General features: G+C 45.3%; 1 protein-coding gene across 3 annotated transcripts in view; it reads right to left on the bottom strand.

The window, feature by feature from the left end:
* Positions 1 to 25,849, bottom strand: part of PRKAG2 (protein kinase AMP-activated non-catalytic subunit gamma 2) — a 2,090,293-nt gene that overhangs the window by 1,919,187 nt on the left and 145,257 nt on the right. The gene's annotated exons all lie outside the window — the stretch shown is intronic.

Here is a 25,849-nt window from a genome sequence, read left to right as displayed (position 1 = left end):
GATCTCAGTCTTACTGGCATTAAGGCAGAGATCATTGGCAGTACACCATTCCTGAATTGCCGCCAGACAGTCTGGTATGCGAGAAGAAGCAGAGGTGGCAGAGGGGAGCCTGAAAGAGAGCTGTGTCATCCACATAACATTGAAAATTGGAGCAGAAAGTAGCAATGCGGTGGGCAAGAGGTGCCAGGTAGTGGATGAAGACCCAGGGAGAGAGGTTAGACCCCTCTAGAACAATGCATATTACAATTGGGTTTATTTAATTTTTTTGTTGCTAGTTTTTTTTTGTTGCTTTAAAGTAAAGCATGGTGTATATGTGTGTCCCCCGTTAATGTCCCACCTCAACAACTTGTCACTCATTCACATCTAATTTTGCTATAAAATAACCCATGTCCTGGGGCTACAGTGACCACTGTACATATCCGTGGCCCGTGTTGATATTCGCACCACAGTGTCTTGACATACAATACAAAATACAAACTGTTACCCCAAATTTGTGCTTAGTCACCTGAATCTACCAGGAATAAGGCTGGAAATGGAAAGTGCACATATTATACAATTTGCAAAAGGGCAGTATTCCAACAGGGGCTATAACAGCTCGCGATACAGCAAGAGCGATGTCGAAACCAATCAAACAAATGTTCCGATTTGCGTTTAATCAGATAACGCCTCCGTTTTTCATCAACTCTCAGTGTTTGTATTTTGTTTTTTTTTAAATAAATGTATGTTTTTGTGTTCCCTTCCGGTAAAAATATACACTATGCTTTACTTTAAAGCAACAACAAAAAACTAAATTAACCCAATTGTAATATGCATGGAACTAAGACACAATACCTGTATGTTCCTGTTGCCAAAATCATGAATATTTTGTTGTCATAACTGTTTTAGCATAGGTAATGATTTTAATAAAGTTGGAGCAATAATAATAACATACTTTCCCTTTGGCGATGCAGGTTATAACTTGGAAATGCCTGGCAACTCACATAATAATCGCTTTATCCCGCCCGGTCTCATAATTATACATTAAGAGCAGCAGGTGTGACGTTAGATAGGCCGTCTTTGTGTCTTGCCTGAAATCCCCAGCCTGGGTCTGCCTCGGCAGCCTGTCATTTCACAGTGAGGCCTGAACCGCAGACGCCAGCTCTGCCTCACGTCAAAGAAATGATGTAAGTCAATCGGTCCAGAGGAGGATGGCACGCTTACCTTGCCGTTTGCAAGTGCATTGTATGGTTGTTCATGCAGAAACACACATTTTGAAAATGTGGCCATCGCTGCAAACAGGACAGGCGTTAGGCTCTTTCAACTGTTTCAGTTGAAAAGGGGCCCTGAGCCTCAGGGACCCCCAGCAATTGCCCTCATGTTGACGTTCAGTGCTTCATCAACCTGCTGGCTGGCGTTTTCGTGATAATCTGCAGGCCATTAACACCGGACTCTGCTTCTGTGTAACCATTATAATGTCTGGATCCCAGGGGTGCCTCAGACTTTTTTTCTCAGCTCTAACCAAGGGGCCACCAAACGTCATGTTGAAATGGCTCCCACGAGCAAGACACATTTCAGCTGTCCCCGAGTGCATATATTTTGAATTTGGGGAGCACAATTTTCTCTAGAACTTACCGTGTGGTAAAGCCCCGTTGTGACACTGCTGCAACAGTAGATTCTCACTGGGAGGATCTGGCATGGGCGCTGCTTGTTCTGCACCTGATCTATTGATCTGTGGATCATTTCTAAGGAGGCTTGACTACAGCATAAGCTTTCTGATACTGAGACCTTTTGCTAATCAATGTATGTCTGCTGCATTGCATCTGTACGTTTTTTCCATCATGTACACCCCTCATGGGGTTTGTTGATATCAGATGGGACCACCGTTCAAATGAAGTGTGACCATTCCCTGATCTGCTTGAACACTTTGGGGGTCATTATAAGTCTGCCGTTGGGTAAAAGCGCTGGTAATTCGGTGAGCAGCACTTTTCCAGGACCAGTGTTTGCCGGTGAGGGTTCACTGATTTTCCTCCAGCCAAGAGCTGGAGTTAAGTCAGGCCCCCATCGGCAAAAAACAGCTGGTATTTCCGGCACCAGTATTACCGGTGCCGGAAATACCAGCAATCTGGGTTCCATAGAATGTGGATTATCCGCCCTTTCCTCTGCCTATAATATCCTGGTAAAACCGGGATATCAGACGGCGGAAGCGGTAGGTCAGTTTGCAGGTATCGCGCCGGAATTACCGGCAGGAAACCTGCAAACTTAAATGACCCCCTTAGTACTCTTCTGGGTCTCCAGTGCTGCTGTGCTTTTACGCTATGGCTGCTGACCACTCCTACCTGGCCCACATATCTTTAGGAACAATTCTTTGTAAATAAACATATGCAACCATAATGTTACACAACATTACGTTCCAGTCTGCTCCTCCCTTCACCCCATCTCCATGCAAGGGATATTCCAGCACCTTCCCCCCTGGTGGAGAGGCTTGGATACAATCCACATGGATTCATTGTAATGGTGTCCAGCGTGCAAGTACCTGGTGGCAGGGGCACCGAGTACACAGGTGCTCGGGGGCCTTTCTTGGAGGAATTTAGACATCACTTAGAATGAGCCAGTAAATGTGTTGGTACATGTGTTGCTATGAAGCATCACCACCACACTATTTCAATGACACCTATCTGGGTTAGCACAAACACAAATCTGAAACCCTGCAACCACCGGGGTGAAAAATGCCCTGTAAAACAACTATACCAAGTGCATGCCAATTCATGCATGCACCCCTTTGATGCTGGCGGCCCACACATGTTTCACTTATTATGATGATTGCTGCGAAGAGAACACCTTCTTGCTTGGGAATGGCAATGGCCTGCAGCCACACATTGGTACCAAAAAGGTCAGCGTGGGTAGTGTGAGGTGTGGTCGCCTAGTGGCTGGAATGGAGTTGATTTGGTGGCCCTGCGGTGAAATGGTTGAAGGATCTCTAAACTTGTGGCAGGCTGCTTAGCAACCCCTTACCGTACAATATCGGGTTTCAAGAATCAGCCGGCATTTTTATTACATTGTCATTCCCCAGCTACCCACAGCAGACACAGGATGTTACGCCTGCACTTCCTTGATGATTACAAGTGGACATAATAGAGACTTCGCATAACCTACCGGCTACATAAACCTGCATACAACCCACAGTCTGGAGATATTAGCCCCAGGGGGGGCGACCCATCCTTTTATTGGCCCAAGGTAAAAAAATAAATACAATTTTGAAACACTATTACCTATTATTTAACTGCCTAGACATAATTCCATTTCCGATGTCCGCTATATGACAGCAAAGAAATTGCGGAAAAGAAAATGCTAAGCTAACTGATTTCTCTTGTGTGTGTGGGAGGGCGGTTATATACTGCGGAAGCACCATCCGCGGTAGCTCCTGCGCACCGCTAAAAGAGGAAGCGGAAGAGGAAAAGTCTGGGAAGCATTAGGATAGTTTACAGAATAAGTGAGTTTTTTAGGCGCCAGTATACAGGCAAAGGTTGGCACCCGGAGGAGATGGTACTCCAACATTGCGGTGGGAGGATTGGTAGCAAAGGGTGCAAATCAGGTGGCGCGAGATATAGACCTTCGGTTGTAGTTCGGGAGATAAGGAAGTAATTTATCCTAGAGATATCTGGAGCAATGTGGGAAGGTAGGTCATTTTGACATGGGATCTGTCACTGGCGGGGAGTCAGTGACGAGACAGAAATCCCTGGTTGATATGGGGCCTCATTACGAGTGACCCGGTCCGGAAATGAAGGTGCAGGTAACAACACTGTCAGCTTTATTTCCGGACCAGGTCACTCTGACTCTGCCGGTAAGGGCACTGAACAACCGGCAGGCCTGACCTGCCGGTAAGTCAGGCCCCTAACGGCAGGTTTTTCACTGAAGCACTGGCACCATTAAGAACGGTGCTGGTGCTTCAGTGTTCCCATTCCCATGGAGTCCAATAGGAATCCATGCGAATGGGAATTTGCCGTACCGCCGCCGCCTGTGATATCCCGGTGACAACGGGATGTCAGGAGGCGGAAACAGTAAGGCAAGGTTGCCAGCAACCCACCAGTAGCACTGGCAGGTTACCGGCAACCTCGTAATGAGGCTCATGGTCTTGCTTTGTCACTTAGGAGCGTTTGCCAGCCATGATTCTGTAGCTTGCCCTTGTCACAGCGATTGAGTCTAGTGTGGAGGCTATATCAGTAATCCAATCATGTGGGAACATACCATATGATAGTGGAGACCTTCGTAGGAAAGGAGGCGATGGGCAACATTTTTGCCACGGCTTTAAACTTGTTGATTTCAGATGATGCAACCTTGGAAACTTTGGATATGGGCTTATAACAGTCGACAAAGACTTTAAGGTCACAAACCCAAGAAATAGGCCTGGATGAGGCCCCCAGTGAATGATACCACTGGATTCAGGAGGAGCATTGGTGTTGTGTGGGAGTAGGCAATCTCCAAATAGGAGACAGTTATTTCTAAACCAGTGGTTGATGGACCTAGTGATGGATTCTGGTGCTGAGGTTGAGCTTAAAGTTGAGTTCTGTATCATCAGCATCTTCAGGTGGAGGAGAAATCTACTAATGAGAACTGACAGAAGTTGAATATTAATGTTGATTGAGACTAGAGAAAAGGGGAAAACCTCAGGGGACTCCACGTCACAAGGTCAGAGGATGAAGCTAAATTACCAAATTCCTTGGTGTAGGCGCGATCAGATAGAAGGGAATGGAGTCACTCAAGAATGGACTGCCAGTGTTGAGCAGAACATCGACCAAAAAAAGGCGAATCATCCAGTGCCCCACCATCAGCAGTGAGATCCAGCAGGTGAAAGCTGCTCACCTGTCCTCATCCCTAATTGGCAGGTCATCCTAAGTGCCAATGAAATTGGTTACAGTACCTCTTGAAGGATGAAACTTTAATCAATAGTCATCCAGGATGGTATGTACTTTGAGGTGAATTTGAATATTCACTGGGACTGGGATATTAGCAATGGGACTATAAATGATGAACGAGGGCCAAGGCAGAGATTTAATCAAACGACAAATCGTGGCGGGTGATTTAATTTCAAGAAGAATGCAATGATAAAGAAAGAGCAGCTTACAGTAGCTTCAATGTCGACAAGCAACAAGGACCTATTATGGATCAAGGAAAAAGAGCATGGGTCAAATTAAAATGACGGTGGGGTTTGGAGAGTAAACAATTTTAGGGGATTGGTGTCAGTAAACAGAAAAATAAGAGTTTCGGTTCAGTGGGAGATGGAACACACGAAACAGGGAACAGGTAGCCTGCCAAAGAACATGCGGTTTCCTTGCTTGCTGCATATAGGATGTTTTCTATTTTGTTGACTTGAGTCAAATTGCTTTAAACATCAAACGAGAACTAAGACAAAAAACACTAGCACATTCTCAACTGGAAATTGAAATAGTCAGTGGTAATGCCAATAGGTTTTGGCTATCATACGTCAAGCTCAGCCTCAAATTCATGCCACTAGCAAAGGGAAGCAATAAAATGTTCACAGCATTGCAATTGATAACAATTTATTTATTTATTTATTTATTTATTTATAGCATTTTTGTAACGCACAGACCCAAGGGTATCACGGCATTAGTACAACATCAGAAAATACTTCAAACAATCAAAAAGGTACATGGGAGGGGTAGGTGCAAAAGGAAAATGAAAGTTAGTCATATTTGTTGAAGAGCCAGGTCTTGATTAGTTTCTTGAAGATGATGTAGGATGTTTCATCCTTGATGCAAGGTGGAAGTGAATTCCAGAGTAGGGGGGAGTAGCCAATAATGTACTTTGAGGGGAGCGGAGAGCTTGTGCGTGTTGTTTCAGCGGTGGGCTCTTGTTCGGGTAAGTTGGGGCTACATTATACATGCAGTGATGTGCCAAGGTCAGAGTTGTATACTCGAGGCAAGCTTTGACAAGTAGCCAGTGGGCTTCTCATCTGGAGCCCATGATGTGATCGGAGTGGGGCAGGCATAAGACTGTGCGAAGGGCTTTGTTTTGGAGAAGGTGCAGTTTAGAGAGGTTAGTTGAAGACGTGCTGATGAGGAGGATGTTGCAGTAGTCAAGCTTGCTGATGATAAGTGCTCTCGCAAGCGTGAGACATTTGGGTGGGGACAGGAATTGTCTACTTAGGGAGGTGAACTTCGCAGTTTACGCAGTGGATGAGGCCAAGGCATTGATTTGTTTGTACATGTTAAGTTCCGTGTCCAGGAAGACCCCAGGGTTTTAACATGTTTGAGGATAGGAATGGCAGTGCCATCGATAGAGATGGTAGCATAGGAGGCAGAGAGTTTGCTGAGGCAGAAAGAGGAGGCTACGATGAGGAGTTCGGTCTTATCGTCGTTCAGACAAAGATTATATGTGGCCATCCAATTTTGGATGGTGGCATGGATCTTGTTGATGGTGATTGTGTCCTCAGAGTGGTTCCAAGTGATGGGGATAATAATCTGAGTGTCATGGGCAAAATTAGAGTAAGTGATGTCAAGAGACACAATAATGTTGAAGAGTTGCTTAGTATAGGTGTTGCAGACGGTGGGGGGCAGACAAGGGCATTGTGGAACACCCAACGGTGCTGTAATGGGGTCAGCTGCCAATTTTCCAATGCAAATTCTTGAGGTGCAATCTCCATGGAAGGATTTCACCCAGACAATAGCGTCAGTGGAGAAGAGGAAGTGAGAACCCAATAATTGAAGTACTGTACTCAAAACAGGCACACGCTGCAAGACAAAACTAAAATAGGTACATCAAAAAACAAGGTTCTGTCAGAAGAGGGGAATTTGCAACTTCACTAAGTTGAGAGCAGAGGCAACCATTTTAGGTAAGGCACACACAGGATGCCCACCTTCCGCAAATCACAATGCCAGAAGCTTTCACACATCAGGGAATAATGACACATCACTGCGGCGGAAATGTATTTGTGCACATTTTCCAGCTACCACTACCCATAGCAATACATTCTAACCACACTAGGTTTGGCTAAAGTAACATCTTCAATCCAAACCCTTAAAAGGGTTGTGCAAAATGCGTGCAGATGATAAAACAACTGAAGTGGAGACAAGGCACGATCCTGTTGCAATGACTTTCAAAGCAAGATGCCGCTCGCCGTTCTTCGTAACCCAAGCAATGCCCGCTAAATCTCCTGAGATTTGTCTGAACAGGCACTGTGGTCGTGAAGAGACAGAAGAAGGAACAACACGCATTCCTGGTGTGCTGTCACGGTCAGAAATTAAGCCCCCTCTGGGTTGGCAGCAAAGCCCAATGCCACCTAATGACAAAAACAGTGGGCAAGCTTGAACATGTCAGTTGGTCAACACATGCCAGGGTACCCGATGTTCTCTTTCTGCAATGCTCTAATTAACACGATAAGCTAATAAAATCAGCCTTATATTAAATTTTGTTAAATTTGATCCAGTTTAATTACATAATCCTTGGACTTATCTTTTCCAGGCTCTTTCTCAGCAAAGGGCTGAGGCGAGACAGCGGCCTGCACAGAGTATGAAACTACATTAAGAGTCTGTTTCGCCTCTTTGCCTCTACTGTTTTTTGGAGTTCAACGCAAACATTTTATGCATAATATATAAGAACTTGTTCCTAATATCATATCACATAGGAACAGATAGTGGTACACAGTAGTCTGATCGCCACGCAGCAGCTTGATTTCTGTGGCGTGTGCTCTAATTTCCTGCTCCAGAAAAAAGCAGCAATGACATATTCTGCGTATGTCGAAAGTAATGGGGGTTGCTCCAGTGATGATAATAACATGTTATGCTGTAACCGAAATAAATAAAGTTGTTAAAAAAGAAAAAGCAGCAATTCCCTGGCACAGTGATGGCTGGCATTGATTTGTTGGTAATCGCCAAGTCCATGCATGCATGTCCCAACTCACACCAGATTTAGGCCCTGATTAACAGAGTGTTTTCCTATGGGATTTCGCCATTATAAAATGCTTCGGTGAATCCAGCCCTTAGCGTATGCGAGTGGAGAAAGCTATGGGGATCCCCATGATGTTCCACTGCGTGCAGTGAATCATCAGAAATGAGGTGAGAGAGCCCGAACACATTGACTTGGTGGCTATCGATCTTCTTCAACCAGATGCCCCGAGTTTAGAAGAGCGAGCCTGTACATTCTGTCATATCAAACTCCGAAGAACTAAGGGATGAACCGGCCCTGTGGGGATTCAAACCTGTGCCTGCAGGTTGCATACAGATCTCATAGGCAAGCCCTGATTCGCTGAGCTATTCTATCGAATGCTTAGAGAAATATATGTAAGTCAAATTTCCAACAATACAAATGATCTAATTACTTATCGTGATGTGTAGATTTCTTTTTGTATGAGGCCAAAAAGTCAGTCACTTCTCGGCAGTAACTACATCACACTACCAGGCCTACAAAAACTGCAACAGTAACAAAAACATGTTTAACACACAAAACATATTGCTTTTGCATTCACTCGAACAATAACCTAAAAAATGGCATTCAGATAGCCCTCTGACTTGGGCCTGCCCAGCAGCTCTCAGGATGTTCTAGACTACAACTCCAATGATCACTCACCATCATATATGCTGATTGTAGTTCATAACATCTGGCGGGCCAAAGGTTGCAGACCCATGCTATCACTAATTTGAAATATTCACTTAAGCGGGTGATGTACTGTATGGCTTGTGTTTCCAACAGTCATTTTCTTGGCCCCAAGTGTAGCCAAAAGAGATGACTACTTGTACGGGGCTGCAGGGTTCGATGAGAGGGCAAAAGCGCTCTCAGCAGTATATGCAATGCCAAAAAGAAAACATGTCAGTCATGTTAAATACCAACAAAACATTTTTTTGTAATCCATCTGTCCTCATTACTCAACATTTAGAAAGGTCTGGAGGGAAATAACACTGGTTGTAGCATGGCGAGAATCCTGAAGATTTAAAAATGGTAGCCAAGGATGGCATTCGTCAGCTTGTCCAACCAGATGGCTACGAACACCGGTTTTCAAATTTCAGGCGTCTCATAAAAACGTACATTTCCTAACTGTTCATGTTTGTGCCTAACAACAAAACACAATATCTGGATGCTGTGGTGAACCTGAAGAAGGACTCGGGCTACATGTGGTCATGATTCACAAGTTTTATTTAAATAAAGACAAAAAAGTCTGACTAACCCTATCGCTATGAGGGAGGTTCCCTACCTAACCATACTGCGCCAACCTTGGTATTACTGATCAGGCCCTGGCTTGGTTGACCTCCTTTCTCACCGACCGACCCTCTAAGGTACAACTGGGGTCTTTTCTCTCTTTTATCTCTCTATCTTTACTTGTGGTGTTCCCCAGGGGTCTAATCTCTCTCCCTGGCTCATCAACCACTACCTGGCACCTCTTGCCCACCGCATCGCTAAATTCAAGACCCTCTGCATTGTCCACAAGGCTTTCTGGGGCCTGGGACCTACTTACCTTCAATGTTGCCTTCATAAATACTGCCCCTCTCGAGCCCTTCGCTCTTCTACCTCCAACCTTCTGCGAGTGATCTGGATCTCCAAGCAGAGATTTGGAGGGAGATCCCTCTCCTCAGCACGTACCTCCTTCTGGAACAGCCACCCAGCCACCCTGCGTCTTGAGCCTGAAATTCTCAAGTTCAGAAAACTCCTCAAGACCTTCCTCTTCTCCTCTTGCTTCTCTCTCACCCTACCCTGCTAACCTAGCTCTCTGCTCTTCCTTCTCTCCCTCCTTCCATACAGCTTATTGACTGGCCGCCTGTTGTACCTCAGAGACCCACAGGTCCCAGGCATCCCTGCCAGTCCTTTCAGCACTTGCCGCAAGGCCCTACACCCCACTACACTTGTAATAAAACCTTGAGAGCTACTCTCTCCGCACTTCACCTTCATCTATATACAGCCCTGCCTGAAGATCGTTCTGTCTGTTCTCCCTTGTCTTCACCCATTAATGTGCACTTGAATAAATCGCAGAATCGCCAGCAGGCCTATTTGCTGTAGCTAACATGTCAAATGTATAATAATCACTTAATCTGCCTGTGCAGACCGTTATCGTCTTAGAATTTCAAGGTCTCTGAGCGACGGTTGTTTTTCCCCATGTTCCTTCCCTCCTTGAGAGCTTTGAAACACTTGCCTGTGTTTAGGCGCTATACAAATAAACATTACATTACATTACATTTCTGCTCCAAGTTATGCAGATGACACTCAGCTCTCTTTCAGGCTCCCCTCAGCCACCTCTGCTTCCTCTCTAATACCAGACTGTCTGGCCATAATTCAGGAATGGTGTGCTGCAAATGATCTCTGCCTTAATGCCGGTAAGACTGATATCCTCCTCATTGGGACACCAACTCCCTCCTTCCTCTCTCTCTCTGGCCTCCCACCCTGGGCCATCTTCCTGCTCCTTCCTGTGAGGCTAAGAACCTTGGTGTCATGTTCGACTCAACCCACTCCTTCTCTCCTCACATATCTGACGTCTCGAAGAAGTCAAACTATCAGCTGCACCTCCTCAGAGGTATTCTTCCTTTTCTAACTTCCCCCAGAAGCTCACTGTCTCCAGAACTCTGGCCCTCTCTAGGATGGACTATTGCAACAGCCTCTTTCTAAATCTTCCTGCCTCTACTCTTCGACCTTTACAACTTATCCAGAACAAATCAACAACTATCTTCTGTAAGGGTTTCCCTCTCCCTCAGATAAGGAAACAGTTTCTTATTTCTTTAATGTTCCAATCCCTCCGGGACGACTTGAAAATACACTTCTTTCTTTCCCACCTTCGTAGTGTTGGGACTTCCCAAAAGTCTGTTAGTTCTGTGGTAAAAGTTCTTATCTCTCAGTATACAGTTTAACATCTCAACATGGGACCTCTGTCTGTGGTTCCTTGACCCTTTTGGCGGTTACTTCAACTTTGATATGCCTTTTCTGTATCTTTTACCACTCTTATTTAGTGAGGGACTTGTGCCCCCTCACTCTCTTAACTTGGTGTGCTTTGTCGGCTATTTCAGCCTTGTATTACATTATTCATTTCCCTTTTCTCTATGGGTTAGAGGGGTTGGTGCATGTTACGTTCTCATGACTGTTCGTATTATTGGCAGCTATTTCTGCCTTTCAGTATAATGTTCTTATTGGCTGCTCTCTGGTTCAATGGGGCCATGTGCTCATTACATTTGTTCTGTGTTTCGTACCTGTGTTCGTCTCTGTGCTCTTAGAAACCAGCAGTTCTGTGTTTCACTTGCCTGCACATGTCTGTTTTGTCTCTTTCCCTGTTGGTGCTTCTTGTGGGGTGAAAGACACTTGTTGGCTGGAGCTCGGGATCTCTGACTTCTTTTTCCTCTCGGGTCTCACCATTGGTTGCTGGTCGCCAGGCTCACCACTGCTAGTCAGTGATCACGCCAAACGTGAAGACGGTTGTTTTTCCGTGCTCTGTCTCGCCTTGACTGGAGCCTGACGCTCGGTTAGGGCACCCACCGTCCAGCCTCCAGCTAGCGCATGTTGCATTCTGCTCGTCACTGCTGGCTCTACAGTTTGACTTAGCTCAGCCCCTCCAGGACATAGATGCTCCAGGGGCTCACCTCTGTGTAGAAATTGCTCTCCTCCCACCATGGGAACTCCCTCTCATTCGCAAAATGCTTACTGCTTATACACGTCATTAGAATTAATGAAATGACTCCTTTCCTGGGCAGCCTCCTGGAAAGGCTGGCCATCTCCCTGCTTAATCTCCACACTGAATCTGTTGGTTGTCTCCATGACCATCAGTCTGGCTTCAGAGCTACCAGAAGCACAGAAACTGCTCTCCTGAACATCCTTGAAGACCTGCTCTGCAACCTCGATTACAACACCCCCTGTGTCCTCATCTTACTTGATCTCTCCTCTGCCTTTGACACGGTCAACCATGCCATCCTGCTCAACTGTCTACATGATAACCTGGGTATCACCGGTCAGGCCCTGACTTGGCTGACCTCTTTCCTCTCCGATTGACCCTCCAAGGTCCAACTTGGGTCCTTCCTCTCCTCTATCTCTATCTCTACCTGTGTTGTTCCCCAGGAGTCTAACCTCTGTCCCTGGCTGTTCAACCAATACCTGGCACTTCTTGCCCACCGCATTGCTGCACTCTGCCCCAGCTTTCAGTGCTATGCAGATGACACTCAAATAATGTTCAGGCTCCCTTCCGCCACTTCTTCTCCTTCTCTCATCTCTGACGGTCTGTCTGCTATCCAGGAGTGGTGTGCCGCCAATGATCTCGGCCTTAATGCCAGTAAGACCGAGATTCTCCTCATCGGCACACCCGCTCTTTCCTTTCCTGTCACTCTCTGGCCGGCATTTCTTGGGCCTCCTCCTGCTCCCACCTGTGAGGCCAAGCACCTCGGGGTCATCTCCGACTCCACACCCTCCTTCTCTCCTCACATCTCTGACATCTCTAAGAAGTCACACTACCAGCTGCACCTCCTCAGAGGTATTCTCCCTTTCCTCTCCTTCCCCCAGAAGCTCAGTCTCCAGAGCTCTGGTTCTCTCCAGGCTGGACTACTGCAACAGCCTCTATCTAATTCTGCCTGCTTCTACTCTCCGCCCTCTGCAACTCATCCAGAACAGGACTGTGAGACTTGTCCTTGGCCTCAAGCCCAGGGATTGTATCTCTCCAGGACTGAAATCTCTGCACTGGCTCCCAGTGGTTGCGAGGATTAAATTTAAAACCATCTGCATTGTCCACAAGGCCTACTGGGGCCTCAATACCTTCAGCTCTCTCTTCCCAAATATGTTCCTTCTCATGCTCTCCACTCATCCGCCTCCAACTCCCTCAGGGTCAGTCGCTTCTCCAACAAAGAGTTGGTAGTGGATCTCTTTCTTTGGCTGGGGCCTTCCTCTGGAACAGCCTCCCTGCCTCCCTGAAACTTGAGGAGAACCATCTCCGGTTCCGGAAGCACCTCAAAACCTTCCTCTTTGCTTCTGCTTTCTCTCCTTTTCTCCCCTGCTGAACTCCTGGCTGAAACTTAAACTGCACTGGTCACCTGGCTACCCTCCGATCCCGGACTCAGGTCCCCTCCCTCGCCAGTTGCACACCTGCACTGCCTCCCTGGCATCCCCTGCACTTGGGGACTGCTTTCTATATCCCTACAGCCCCCTACCAGCACTTGACACCTGATGTCTGCACATACCCTTGCACATGCCACCAACTGGCCGCACTGTTTACTTACTGCTTTTATAATTCTATTTATGTACTGCAATGCTGGAATGGAGTCCTTGTCACCAAGAGGGGAGTCACTCCCATTGAGGTCCCACTTGCCCAGATCCCCAAGGAGGGTCTTGTTTAGCAGGCTCAGCTCTCTAGCCTCAACGGGGGTGGTTCCCCTCTGAGGGGAAGGAACACATTTTCCACATTGATCACAATGCCAAATGCTAGTTTAGGCATTCCTGCCCTGCACTGGCTGCCAACAGCAACGTGTCAGCCATTATTATCCAGGAGCCACTCGCTCAAAGAGGTCACCGATATCTTGCTGCAAGATGCCACTATTGTGGGCTGCTACTGTCCCTGCCCTGCAGTCAGCTGTCCCACACTGTTCTGTGTGCTCATCTTTGGAAGTGTCAAAAGAGAAATCATATTGTGCCTCCTATTGCAATAAATATATTAATATTGGCCTACGCCAAGCTGCTTGAAAAATCGCTTGCGAAAGAATCCGTTTTGCAAGGTCCTGACCTTAAATCAATGTAAGCCGCCATTTTAGGTCAAACCGCCATTAAGGATTTGCTTTGTAAAAGTCACCCTGTGAGTTAAAATGGTGGACGATATCATTCCAGAATACAACATGGCCGTCTTGACCTCTGTACATAGCTAATATGTAACTTGCCTGCAGGCCACTTGCTGGGGTCGTGAATTGAGACCTTGTCCTTCGTTGACCTGTGTGTAGAAGGATTACTTGTGCAATGAAAGTAATCCACGAGTATATGTTGAAACAATGTATTCAACGACTGAACGTAGAACATCTATTTAACTACATTGTATTAATGTTCAAGAAGGCCTGCATGGAAAAATCTTAGAATACACAGTTATTGCATAGGCTTGTTGATACATGTATTAAAGGCAAACCAGTTATATGCGGTTGTTCGGGACTTGGCACGAACCCTAGATTGGTGATGTATTAAATGGAATATTAACCCGAAGTGGGGCTGGACATCGTGCCCACCAAGTGTATAAAAAGCGAATGCATTCTGATGTACAACGTCTCTCACTGAACACACTGAACCACGCTGGAGTTCGTTGTGTTATACTGAGGGCCGATAGCTATATGACTTTGCTCTGTTTTTGTAACTGGATTCAGTATAAAATAAAGTACTTTGTATGTTCCTTTGTAACCCGTGTTCGGTGTATTTCCTTTTGGGGTACTCAGCCTCGATATTTTGATTTTGTTTTCACAGATGGACCACTAATGCTGGCAAAAGCAGAATGTAGGGCATTGGGCTCAACCACTGTAATTCTTCTCCCATGGAGCTGCGCCAAGCAGCACTATATCTAACATTCTAAAATGGCTTCTGCATTCAAAACCATGCTAGCATCTGTCCATCGCCCCAATTTAACTCCCAGCTTGTCTCTATGTTTACCTTCGCCTCACAGAGGTGATGATAGGCACCTATTTCAGAAACAACTATATTAATATAGAAAGCATATATAGTTGGCATTCTTTCTGGCATTTGTGGAGTAAGGCATATAGACCTGGACCATGACCAGTAGCAAATGCAGTGCATTTTTTTAGATTTAAATGATCATCATATTTTGATAATTACAGTCAACCAGACCTGAAAAAACAATTGTCTCAAAGGTAATGGGTTAATTACAGCTATTCAACTGCTCCCTATCTAGATTTTCACATCATTTTGCTAGTTGAAAACCTCAATTCATGCCTGAGAAAGCACCTGCCTGAATGTCAGTAGGTTAATTGCATGTATGATTAATCTTAACCATATGTGCCTTCAGCCAGTTGATTTCTCAGCAATACTGCATTCCACACTACAGCCATGAATTCAAGTACATGTTTCCTTTGTTTTCCTTTTGTATAAAACATGCAATACGTACTAGAAACCATGAAGGTTTGATTTTGTAAAGAAAAGGTAAAGTGGAGTAATCACATATTAATAATTTTATTGGGATCATTTGCAGAAGCTGTGATGGTAATAATAATGAAATACGTGGGAAAATATCTACCTATGCAAAGGCCAGAACTGATGGCTTTGCCAAAGCTTGTTCAGCATTGTGACACATGCCCATCCAGGTGATTGGTCACAGAGTTCTGCATTACCTGCTTAAATCTGTGCTTGACCTGCAGTTCACAAGTTTGAATCGCTACACTCACAGCCGACTCAAGCCTATTCAGATTGGGGAACTGTGTACTGGTAAATTCGCTAAGTAGTAACACCTGAGGATGAGTTCTGCATAAAAAACGGTTTGTATGTAATGTAATATATCGTGGTCATACAGTGGCATTTGGCAATTTGTGTTGCCCTGCGTGTGCGTGGATCTGTAGGAGAAGAGGGAGGGAGGGTTGTTGGTGGGATAGTGGGAGAGGTAGATGCGAAACCAATCGTGTTGCTGGGTGCAGCGCGGAAGTACTCGAGTCCCGATCTGCTACTATGGGTTTGGTGGAGACACTTGAACATATGTTATTCAACCCAAGCAAGATCTGATTGGTTGAAGTGCTTTGGGTCGTATGCAGGGTTTATATCGAAAATGTTATATTGGAAAGAACATATATTGAATCTTTTATATCGAAAACCTTCTTAAGGAATGCATTTAGGGGTCGGGTAAAGGGTTAAATATTTTTGGGAAACGTTTGGGGTGGGTTTTTAGGGGTCAGAAATGGGAGTTTTGGGGGGAACCCCCATCTTGTTTTTAAAGTGTATTCACTATAACATTTTTCGATATAAAGGTTTTGATCTATAATGATTCTCTATATAATATTTCAATATAAAGACATGTACCCGCTTTGGGTGTGGTTAAACGCCGATGTGGGGGAGCGTAATAGGAATAGAGAGGAGAGGTGGGGCCTAGCTCGCTTAGCATTGATGTACTAACAGCTAGGCCTTTGGTGGCCCTCCATGGGGACTTTGAGGGTGTAGTGTAAGGTTGTAGTTGATTTTAGAGAGGAGCCTGGTAGTTTGGGGGAAGAAGGAAGCAAGCCTTACAAATCAAAGCACCCTGGTGTCCTCGTGCTCTTCCATTTAGCTTTCCCACATTGCCTGTGAAAACCAATGTTTCTCTCTATCTCTCACTTGCTACTTCTCTTCTTTCGCTCTCTCCCTCTATTTCTCTCTCTCCTTTTCTCTGACTCCCTTTTTTCTCTCTCTTTCTCAACCACCCCCTCGTTGACTCCCTCGCTCTCTCTCTGTCTCTCTCACTCTTGCTCTGTATCTCTTCATTGGATACATTGGAAACAGTCTTCATAGAACAATCATTTTGCACCTTGAAGATTGCTATCAAGCTACCAAAACCAGAAAGACAGAGGACCAATGGAGCATGTACAGAAAGTCTTCTTTTTTTAATTTATTTTAATTTGATTTAGTTGATCACAGTCAACCTTCAAATTTTACATCAACAAATATACTTTACATATTACATCAAAGGAATTAAAAAGAAGCTTTTTAACAATTTGTTGTACATTTAGAGACTATTAGATATGCAAAAAGTCTTAGCAACATTTAAAACCATTCTTTCTAAATGAGGTATGAAATTGAACAGTGCAATCCATACAAGTAATATGTTGTGATGTCGAAAAGAGAAAAATATTCTAGAGAGTGAAATTAATCAAACATTTGTAATTAAACCACCAATTTGAATAGGTCCAATTATTGAGAGGGCATATTCAAATAACATCAAGATGTTCATGTGGGGTGTCATTCCAATAGATAGACCATTTCCCTGCTTCATGAACTTTACTTCTCCGTGGTATGAACATCATACATTCATGTTACAGTGTGGAGCTTGTAAATTTGAGAGATTGCAAAGAATTCACAGTGGCTATGTTGGCTGATAATCAATGACAATTAAATAAAGCAGCCCAAAAGACTTTGGGAGTGATTATGCGATAATCAGTAAATAGATCAAAGAAGTGTTTTGTCCTCACATCCAGCAAGAGAGGACTTTCTGTCATAAGATGAAAAACGGTTTCCGATTGAGTTATTTTTAAACAAAATGTACAGACATTCTTCTCTCGAGTTACTTTTTTTTCGTCTGGCCCAAATATCTTTCGTCTCCCACAGGTTAAACCTAAACCTCATGTATTTGTTTCCAAAAAACATGGGGTAGGCAGCTTCATCAGATAAGGTTCAGCAGTTTTTAAGTTTTTTGGCAAGAAGGCATGCTGCTCGAAAAGATATAATTTACCGCAGTTTGTTATTGTATCTATCCAATCTTGCAGCCAGAGTTTTGTTTCTGCTCTATTCGGGTTAGTGATAAGTAAGGACTCAGATACTGAGGTAAATTGCATAGATACTTGAACTTTCGTTCTCTAGATCTGCATTTGTATGTCTTTAGTAGTGGTTACGCAGTTCGAAACAGACATTCACCCAAAAATGTAAAAAAAAACGTTTTGCCACACAAATGATTTATTGGCGCCCCCTGCACTTCCTGAAAGAGCTCAACACTTAGAAACACAATAGCTGCTTGCCAAATACACAATGTCGCAGTCCCTTTGTTTCTTGGACAGCTGTTTTAATAGTAGTACAAGGCTTACACTAAACACCAATACAAACGCATGAATGCATATTTGTTTGTGCTCCATTTAAATATAGTCATAATTAAAATGACCTAGCTTATCTTTGCCTTCTCGTTGCTTACAAGATCACAGTTGTGATCCAATTGAAGGGATAACCCTACAATCTTAGAATGTTGCGCAATCACAAAGCCATGTGTGGTGTTGATCACAGCAGATACTGCTGTCCCAATGTGAAAGGCCCCCTACACTAGATCGTTTTGAAGATGTGGGGGGTAGGGGGACTGTAACTCTCGGAGATGTATTTGTACCCATGGTGGTAATTAGATCTGCCACAAGGTGATGAGGTCTTTTTTAGAAGGCCACACTGATTTGTGAGAAGGATGTTGTGACCTGGGTGTATAAGCCTGTGTCTGGCCCAGCTGGCAATCCATGAGTTATGGTAGAATGATGGGTGCATGGTTTGAGTGAGTCTTATGAGGGTGTCTGTTGGGTGTGAGTTGTAGGGGATGTGGATGGTCGGTGGGTGGTCTCAGTGTAACCGCTACCAGGAGTAATAGGAAGCTGTCTATAGTGTACATAAAGTAACCTGGATATTTCTTTAGGAGGTAAGCAGCTGGTCTGGGAATCTGGGAGCCATTACACATCTTTGTGACTACAACAGTGGCAACAAGTAGCAAGCACCTACAAGATTAACCCATATGGAGTGCTGTGGCAGGGGAGCAGCTAAGGAGAGACCAGCCACACCCCCTAAAAGTACCAGCCATCCTCGGGTAAGCTGCACTATGGGGAAGCTGTCAAGAAAGACAAGGAGCACTGCATAGCTGGCTGTTGTTCTAATGTTTAGGAAAAAGCAGCTGGGTCTCTAGAGCATTTTTGGAAGGTGCAACACCAGTTCATGGTGTGCATGTGGTCGGATCGTTAGGCTTTCTAGGTGTGCATGCCAAGGCCCAGCTCCTATGGAGGGTACAATATAGCTCTGTAGGTAGACTGTTGTACTTCCTCGGTTCATCTGCTCTGCCTGGTGTGGTTTTATGCAGTATTAGTTTAATTATTGTGGCAAATCAATGGAACGTGTCTATTCTCGCTAGCGGCCCCCCCCCCTGAGGTTAGGAAGGTGAGCCTGCTCTGCAATACCCTCCCTAGTCCTCCCTAGTGGTAGAAGAAGGTGGGACCGCGTCGGAGAGGCTCCCCCTAAGGGGACAAGGACTCCTTTTCTTCTAAGGAACTCCATAACACTTCTCCAAGGATGGCATACATGGGACTGCCTGAGATGCTTAACAGCAATACAAACCAAGACTGGACTAAAGACAACGTTAACATGCATCAGGACAGTCATAGAAAAGAAGCTGTCTCTTTAAGGACAAACCTCGACTTCACAGTGACAAAGACATTTAAGGATGAGGACATGCTCAGAAGAGCGAGAGAGAGAATCGTATGGCAGCAGGCAAGGCCCTCTAGTAGCGTAACAACACAATCATTAAAAAGATACACGTTTACTTCTTCCAATTAGGAAGTTACAATAGTAGCTTTTTCCTCTGGTACTACGTGCACTACTGGTCCAAACATATTTGTGTAGCTGTGAGGGTGAAAGTAGGGGTGAAAGATTCTAACATGCCTTCTCCCTATTTTTCCATTGAAGTATTTTTAATTTTCGGGTGTATTTGCCCATTTTTAGGGAGTAAAAGTGGCCAATACACGCTTATCTGTAGGGCTGGTGGTGTGACCATGAGTAGTTTGTGGTGGGCAAAGAGCCCTATCAACTACGCCGACAACAACGTGCGGACATATCCGCAATGGCACCGGTTCCCAGGAGAGACGGCGGACTGTAGCATGAAAGCGAAGCGGGCAACGGACCAAGAGACGTCAATGGAGAAAACAACCGAGAAAGAAGAACCAAACAAGAGGAAAGGTCCTGAGAGACCGAAGGCCCCAGAGACCTTCCCCACGAAGAAAGAGGTAATGGGGGGAAGAGGAGGACCAGAAATTCAAAAGGGAATTGTTGTACGAGGGGAGAAACACATCCCAGTGAATTTATTGAAAGCCAAACTGAAACTCAACCAAGTGCATTTGTTGGAAACCATACTACAAAGTTGATAAATCTGAACTGTAACCAAATAAGAGGGAAAGTAATATGAAAACCTGAGAAAGAGAATATAAGACTACCCTGGGAAGAGGAGAGAAGATCCCAACCCTCAGGGATTAGTTGGACAGTAGTAGAATTAAAAGAGGCCAAGCTACGGAAAAGAGAAAGATATAAACAGAGGACCAAGATAATAACAATCCTGAGGGTATAACCCAACTAAAGAATATATCACGCAAGGTTGTAACCAGCCAAAATATGTCGATGCAAGGATCCAACAAACTTTACGAAAGAGCCCCAGGAGAATAATCCCACAAGACAAGGGAAAGCCCAAGACCCTAGAGACTATTTGAATATAATATATAAAAAGAACACACAAGCTAAGAAGAACCCTGCTTCACCAGGAGAAGGGAGTCATTTTCCTGGCAGTAGTTCGTTTGAATAGTGGTAGGGTCAGGTAGGGTTAGTTTTTGACAGTGGACTTTCTATCCGATTTGGACATTTCCAAACGACTGACAAGCACCTTAGTTAACTACATAGGTAGGGAACACACCATAGTTATAGGGAGACATAGGCTGTCTTCTTATTTAATAAAACATTGTTGGAAACGTCTTTAAAGTGCATACTTCTTTTTACCGGCAAACATGGCGTTATTGGTGTGCAGGCTATGTGTTCAATATGGGTTTGGAGGTGCATGAGATTAGGTTCCGATGTGTTTTGATTTTGAATGCTTGTAAGGAAGGGAGATTTTGTGACTTGGGTCTCTATGCTTGTGTCTAGTCCTGCTGGCGTTCCATGGGTGCCGTCAGAAGGTCGCTCCATGCTGACTGAATTACAGATCATAAGACTGCTGGGTGCATGTTTTCAGTGAGTCTACCGAGAGTGCCAGTTGGAATTAAGATGAGAACGGAAAGTGGGTGGAGCCAGTGTAACTACTAACAAGGTTACCAAGAACCTGTCTATAAATTAAACAGAACATTTGACTCAGGGAACCATTATGTCTCTTTGTTATTACAACAGTGGGCATCACTACACTTTGCCTTCTGAAATATAAATGTAGAACACTTCAGAGTCACGTATGCTCTACGCCTTCAAGAGGCGCAGCAGGTATGATCGCCTTAGACCTTTTTGGTCCCCCTCCCATCGCGAGCAAGAGGGAATCCCCTGGGCTCCATGCGATGGAGACATCAGCAGTTCGAGTCTGTGAATCAGCTCAGGAAGGATTGCTAAGATGGAATGGAATGGCCGTCACCCTTTTATAAGTGTGAAGTCACTGACACACTTCAGTGAAGAAAAAGCAAACGAAAAATGATCATAACTGATGAACAATAGACCAAAGAAAACATTTAGGCTCCTGAGAAATCTCTTTTCCCTTTGCTGCTACCCACTGCTGCGACCTCCTGATTCTAGCAAAGATCTTCCATGAAATAATCAAAGCCCAATTTCCAAACCACCCATATAAATAAAACCTTACGGTTGCTTACAATCATCAGAAGGGGGTCTCATCTCTTTCTTGGGAGGGCTCTACTACAGCATGAGGAAGTGCCTCAAGAGGTAGCGGGACATTGGAATAAAGAAGAGACAGTTGCTGTGTCTTCCGCTGGGTCATATCATGACAGAGCGCCTGCATATGTCAGCTTCTATGTTTGAGTTATGGTCTCTGCATGACCACAGGTGTCATCGGCTACATGCACAATGCAGTGCCCGATGCATATGGCAACATAATGATGAGTTTTGCGTGTCTAAGATGCCCACCATTTAAAATCATATGACCATGCCGTGAGGCTGAGACTCCAGTTCTCTGGCGCAACCCGATGGGAAGCCCTGCCCTCGGGGCATGCCTAGCAGAGGTCAGGTTGCTCACTTGAGGAATTGCTTCTGGCTTGTAGAGTCCTTAAGCCAGGAGACAGGCTCAATCACTTGCATTGCAACATGAATTTGCATCACTGTGCTCAGGCATTTTACTGTGCAGGCCAAAGGCAATCTGTGTTTTATCTGCACACGGCTGAAGTGGCGTGAAGGAGGAATCCAACACATCTGCTAAAGGCTTCAGCGATAGTTAAAGAGGAGTGGGGGACAGGACTGAGACTTGGGGGACACCAGTGGACGTGGTGACCGGCTCAGAGCAGCCAGACGCAGGTGACTCTGTCTGGCGAGAAAGACGCGATCCTTTTTAGTTCTCACCCTTTCTCAGAAGAAACAAGGTTATAGAGCAGAATGAGGTGAAGAGGAGGACTGTCTTGGGGCAGCCACCTTCCTTTGAGCTAAAGTGAACCCCAGGTTAAATGCTGTAGCTATGGACTTTGTGCAAATGAGACCCCTTTAATCTAGCAGCCAGTGACGTTTGCCATCTCTAGAGCATTATTTGAACAAGTTATTAGATGTCTAAGAATCTCCCCCATCTTGGAAAGGGGTCCGGAATGAGCCCATGGTACAAAAGGCGCTCTGCCTCCGTCCTGAAGTCCCCCAGCCAAGTACACTAGCAGCTATTGTGTAGCAGAAGCTATTGCAGGCACGTGCTTTGCTGCGGCAAGGTTGGCCTTTGGATGCGAAGACTGTAGCCAGCAAAACCTGCGTCCTTTGTGGGAGACTACTTTGTCTGTCTTTGAGTTCACATTCCTTGAATTTGAGCATGATTTCATGAGGCATGTTGTAGAGTATCAGGCTGGGGTGCCCTTGACTGAATGTTGGAGAATTGTCACTGGTATAACTATGCCCACACGTGGGGACTCCTCGGCAGCTGGAGAAAGCGCAGTGAACAGGGACGGAATGTTTGTTTTCCTGCACCCTTGCTTGTTCCTCCGAGGCATCCAAAAATATGCACGCAATCAGGCAGGTCCCTATTTTGTTATTTACATTCCAGGTGTGATATAGGGTGACCCCAGCCCCCTGCGGCTCTGCAAAAAGAACACCTGTTCTTAAAAAAAGAATTGTAACAAAAACAAACGCTGGGCCAATCTTCATAAACCGGGCAGCATGTGATTGTGCAGAGCACGCAGACATGACATCCCTGCCCTCCAAGGTCTCAAAGAAATCAAATTCTTGGAAGAAGAGCTCAGTCAAACTGGCGGAAGTGTTAGTTGAGGTTATATTTCTATTGAAAGTTAACACGCAGAACTACCGGGGCTGAAACGTAGGTAGGTCTATGAATCAGCCCAGGTAGGTATATGAATCAGTGCAGGTAGGCATATGAATCAGTGCAGGTAGCGCGTAGGTAGGCATATGGAAGTAAGCATGTGAATCAGCGCAGGTAGGCATATGAATCAGCATAGGTAGGCATATGAATCAGACAGCTGTAGCTCCCAGCCATGCACTTTTTCAGTCGCCACCAATGTAAAAAGGAACTTCTTCAAGAATCTGTGAGGACAGAACTCTCCATACCAGTGTCTATGTTCCGAAGAAAAGACCTGGGAGTACATTTACTACTACAAAGAAATCTGTCTATTGCAGAATGATGGGGGGGGGGGGCTTCGGTAGGGACTCTTCTTCTGCCTGGTTTGAGAGGATCTCAAGAGGATCTCAAGAGATGGCCGTCATAAGCATGGGTTCTCACACTGTAGGGAATTGGAATCTTAGCCCTTTGGCTGCCATAAGGAGATAATATACATATGCATGTCCTCGTTTCAATAGGAAACTACTAGAGAAGCAGCGGGGAAAGTCTAGCAAATGTGTTGCCACACCTGCAAAGTATTTTTGAGCTATATAGCCACTAACATGGTATTTTAGAGCGTTGCTTCTATGGCACTGTGCAGGCGGGGGCTGAAATGCCTCATTGTGAATAGGCACTGTGCTATAAAGCTTTCACCTATAGACGTACATCTCTGAACCGTAACACATGTAGTGGCCGCTCCATATACATGTAGGAAACGAGTGGCTTTATCCTAACCCAGGCTGCTAGAGGGTGTGCCATGATTGTTTGGGCATTTAAAGCTCCCTATTAAACCCCCAACAATTTGACTATGCAAATCATTGACAGCCTTCTGCCGCAGCTGTAGTAACTAAGGAATTCTGCGCCAGGCACGCCTGATAGCATGGTTCTGGTTCTTTGTGTGGGATTTCCTCCATTCAGGGGGCTGTGAAACATAGCAGCCAGGACAATGAGTAGGAGCCCATTGTCTCTGCTTTACCAATGATGAGCATCAGGTGTGCAGGTGCACCGGTTGCTGACCCTCACTATCAATTGCCCTTTACGTCGCACACAATCTGAACACGTCCTCCCCTATATTCCAGTCTGTAGACGCACTTCCCTCATTGTGTAAAGAAACGTAACGTTCATTTGCACTGCACCAGTTACCATTGTAGTGAGTTTCCAGCACCCAGGCTTGACCGGAGAGCCTCCTGCACTCCTGCCTGGGCACACCAGACTCGAGTCCGTGGAGGAGAAGGTATGCATGAGGTTATTAACATTATCTTATGATATAGAGTTCTGGCCAATCCTTTGGTTGCGTTGGAAGCTGCAGCATTAAGCCATATTGTTGTTTGTGAGAGCGCTGTATCCTCTAGCTCGGTACTTAATGTTAGGTTTTAGGCCTTATTTATTGTCGGACACAATGTTTTAGATTTTTGAGATGGGCACCATGTCTCATGCTATGCAAGGACTCTTTCTAAATGTGTTTCGGGAGGATATATCACAGTCTTTGGGATTACAGAGGTCTCACTCTTCAAAGCCTTGTGGGAATTCTTGAAGTCCTGCTAGATTGTATGAGCTTCCATTCAGAGGCGGCCATCACACCTATGGCATCTTACATAGTATACCTTGAAAATGTGTATTTTGAGATTAATGGGTTTGCAAAACCACAATCTCTACCCAAGATGCACACAGCCAACAATTAAGATTCACATGGAAGGTAGGCAACAAAAGGGAGCCCTCGGAAGTGGCTTGTGCAAAGACATACCGGGGATGGATGGATGGATGGATGGATGGATGGATGGATGGATGGATGGATGGATGGATGGATGGATGGATGGATGGATGGATGGATGGATGGATGGATGGATGGATGGATGGATGGATGGATGGATGGATGGATGGATGGATGGATGGATGGGTGGGTTTGGGTGGATGGATGGATGGGCAAACGTGCAGACGATGTGTGCATCGATGCAGGCATATGGATAGGTCGATAACAGACACATAAAATAGCTTTACTCTGAGTATCACACGCTGATTCAGTGCTCTGTCTCTCTCCCTCTCTCTCTCTCTCTCTCTCTCCCTCTCTTTCTCTCGCTCTCTCTCGCTCTCTTTTCCACACTCTCTCTACCTCTATGTCACTCTCTCTCGCTCTCTCTACCTCCATGCCTCTGCGTCTCTCGCTTGTGGAGACAGTCACGTTGTCAGGTGCATGTTTGCTACAGCCACCTCTGCCTTTGCCGACAGAAGCGCAACCAGAGGAAAAAATAAATGTCTTGAAAGGGGATGATGTTTTATTGTAGAATCAGAGCAGCGGGACAGTGGCCCCCACCGAGGTAGGTCCGGCCTGGTCTTTTGGTGACATACATTGTCACTGCAAGTGTCCTGATGGAATATCACCATCACCCTTAGGGTGCATTGTCCATAAGGGGGAGGTAAGGTGGAACACAGATAGGCTCTGAAGAGTGTGCTGGGTTTCTGACAGACCGTGTAAGGGTTGTGGATCATGTTGCATGCACTACAACCGCTTTGCTATTTACATTTACAATGTGTTCCCTATTCAAGTTATCCCTGCAAAGCTGCCTGTGTGGTCTCCACTGATTGAAGGCAGCCTTTGCTCAGTCGCAGAGAGCATTGCAAGGCTGCAATCCAGAGATGAGACTACCAGCTATGCCTGTTTAAATGCAACCCTCTGATCTGAATTTGGAGCCATTGTTCTTCACACAGTTCCTTAAAATGTGGAGGGTCTGCTCGAGTTATTGTAGAAGATTGAGAATGAGTACATAACACATACATATATACATATATACATACATACATGAACCAAGAACGTGCAACCCACCAACGAAATAGCTGATAGCATTGCAACAGATCATTTGACTCCTCCTCCAAACCAGACCTACATGCTACAACCTCCAAGGACCTGAGCGGTTCCGCAAAACCACAAAGAATTCCAAAACC

Source organism: Ambystoma mexicanum, chromosome 2q (genome assembly GCF_040938575.1).
Source record: "Ambystoma mexicanum isolate Mex_15411 chromosome 2q, UKY_AmexF1_1, whole genome shotgun sequence".
In the NCBI taxonomy this organism is placed as follows: Eukaryota; Metazoa; Chordata; class Amphibia; order Caudata; family Ambystomatidae; genus Ambystoma; species Ambystoma mexicanum.
Note: the sequence above shows the minus strand (reverse complement) of the source record. Positions and strands in the feature narration are given on the sequence as shown.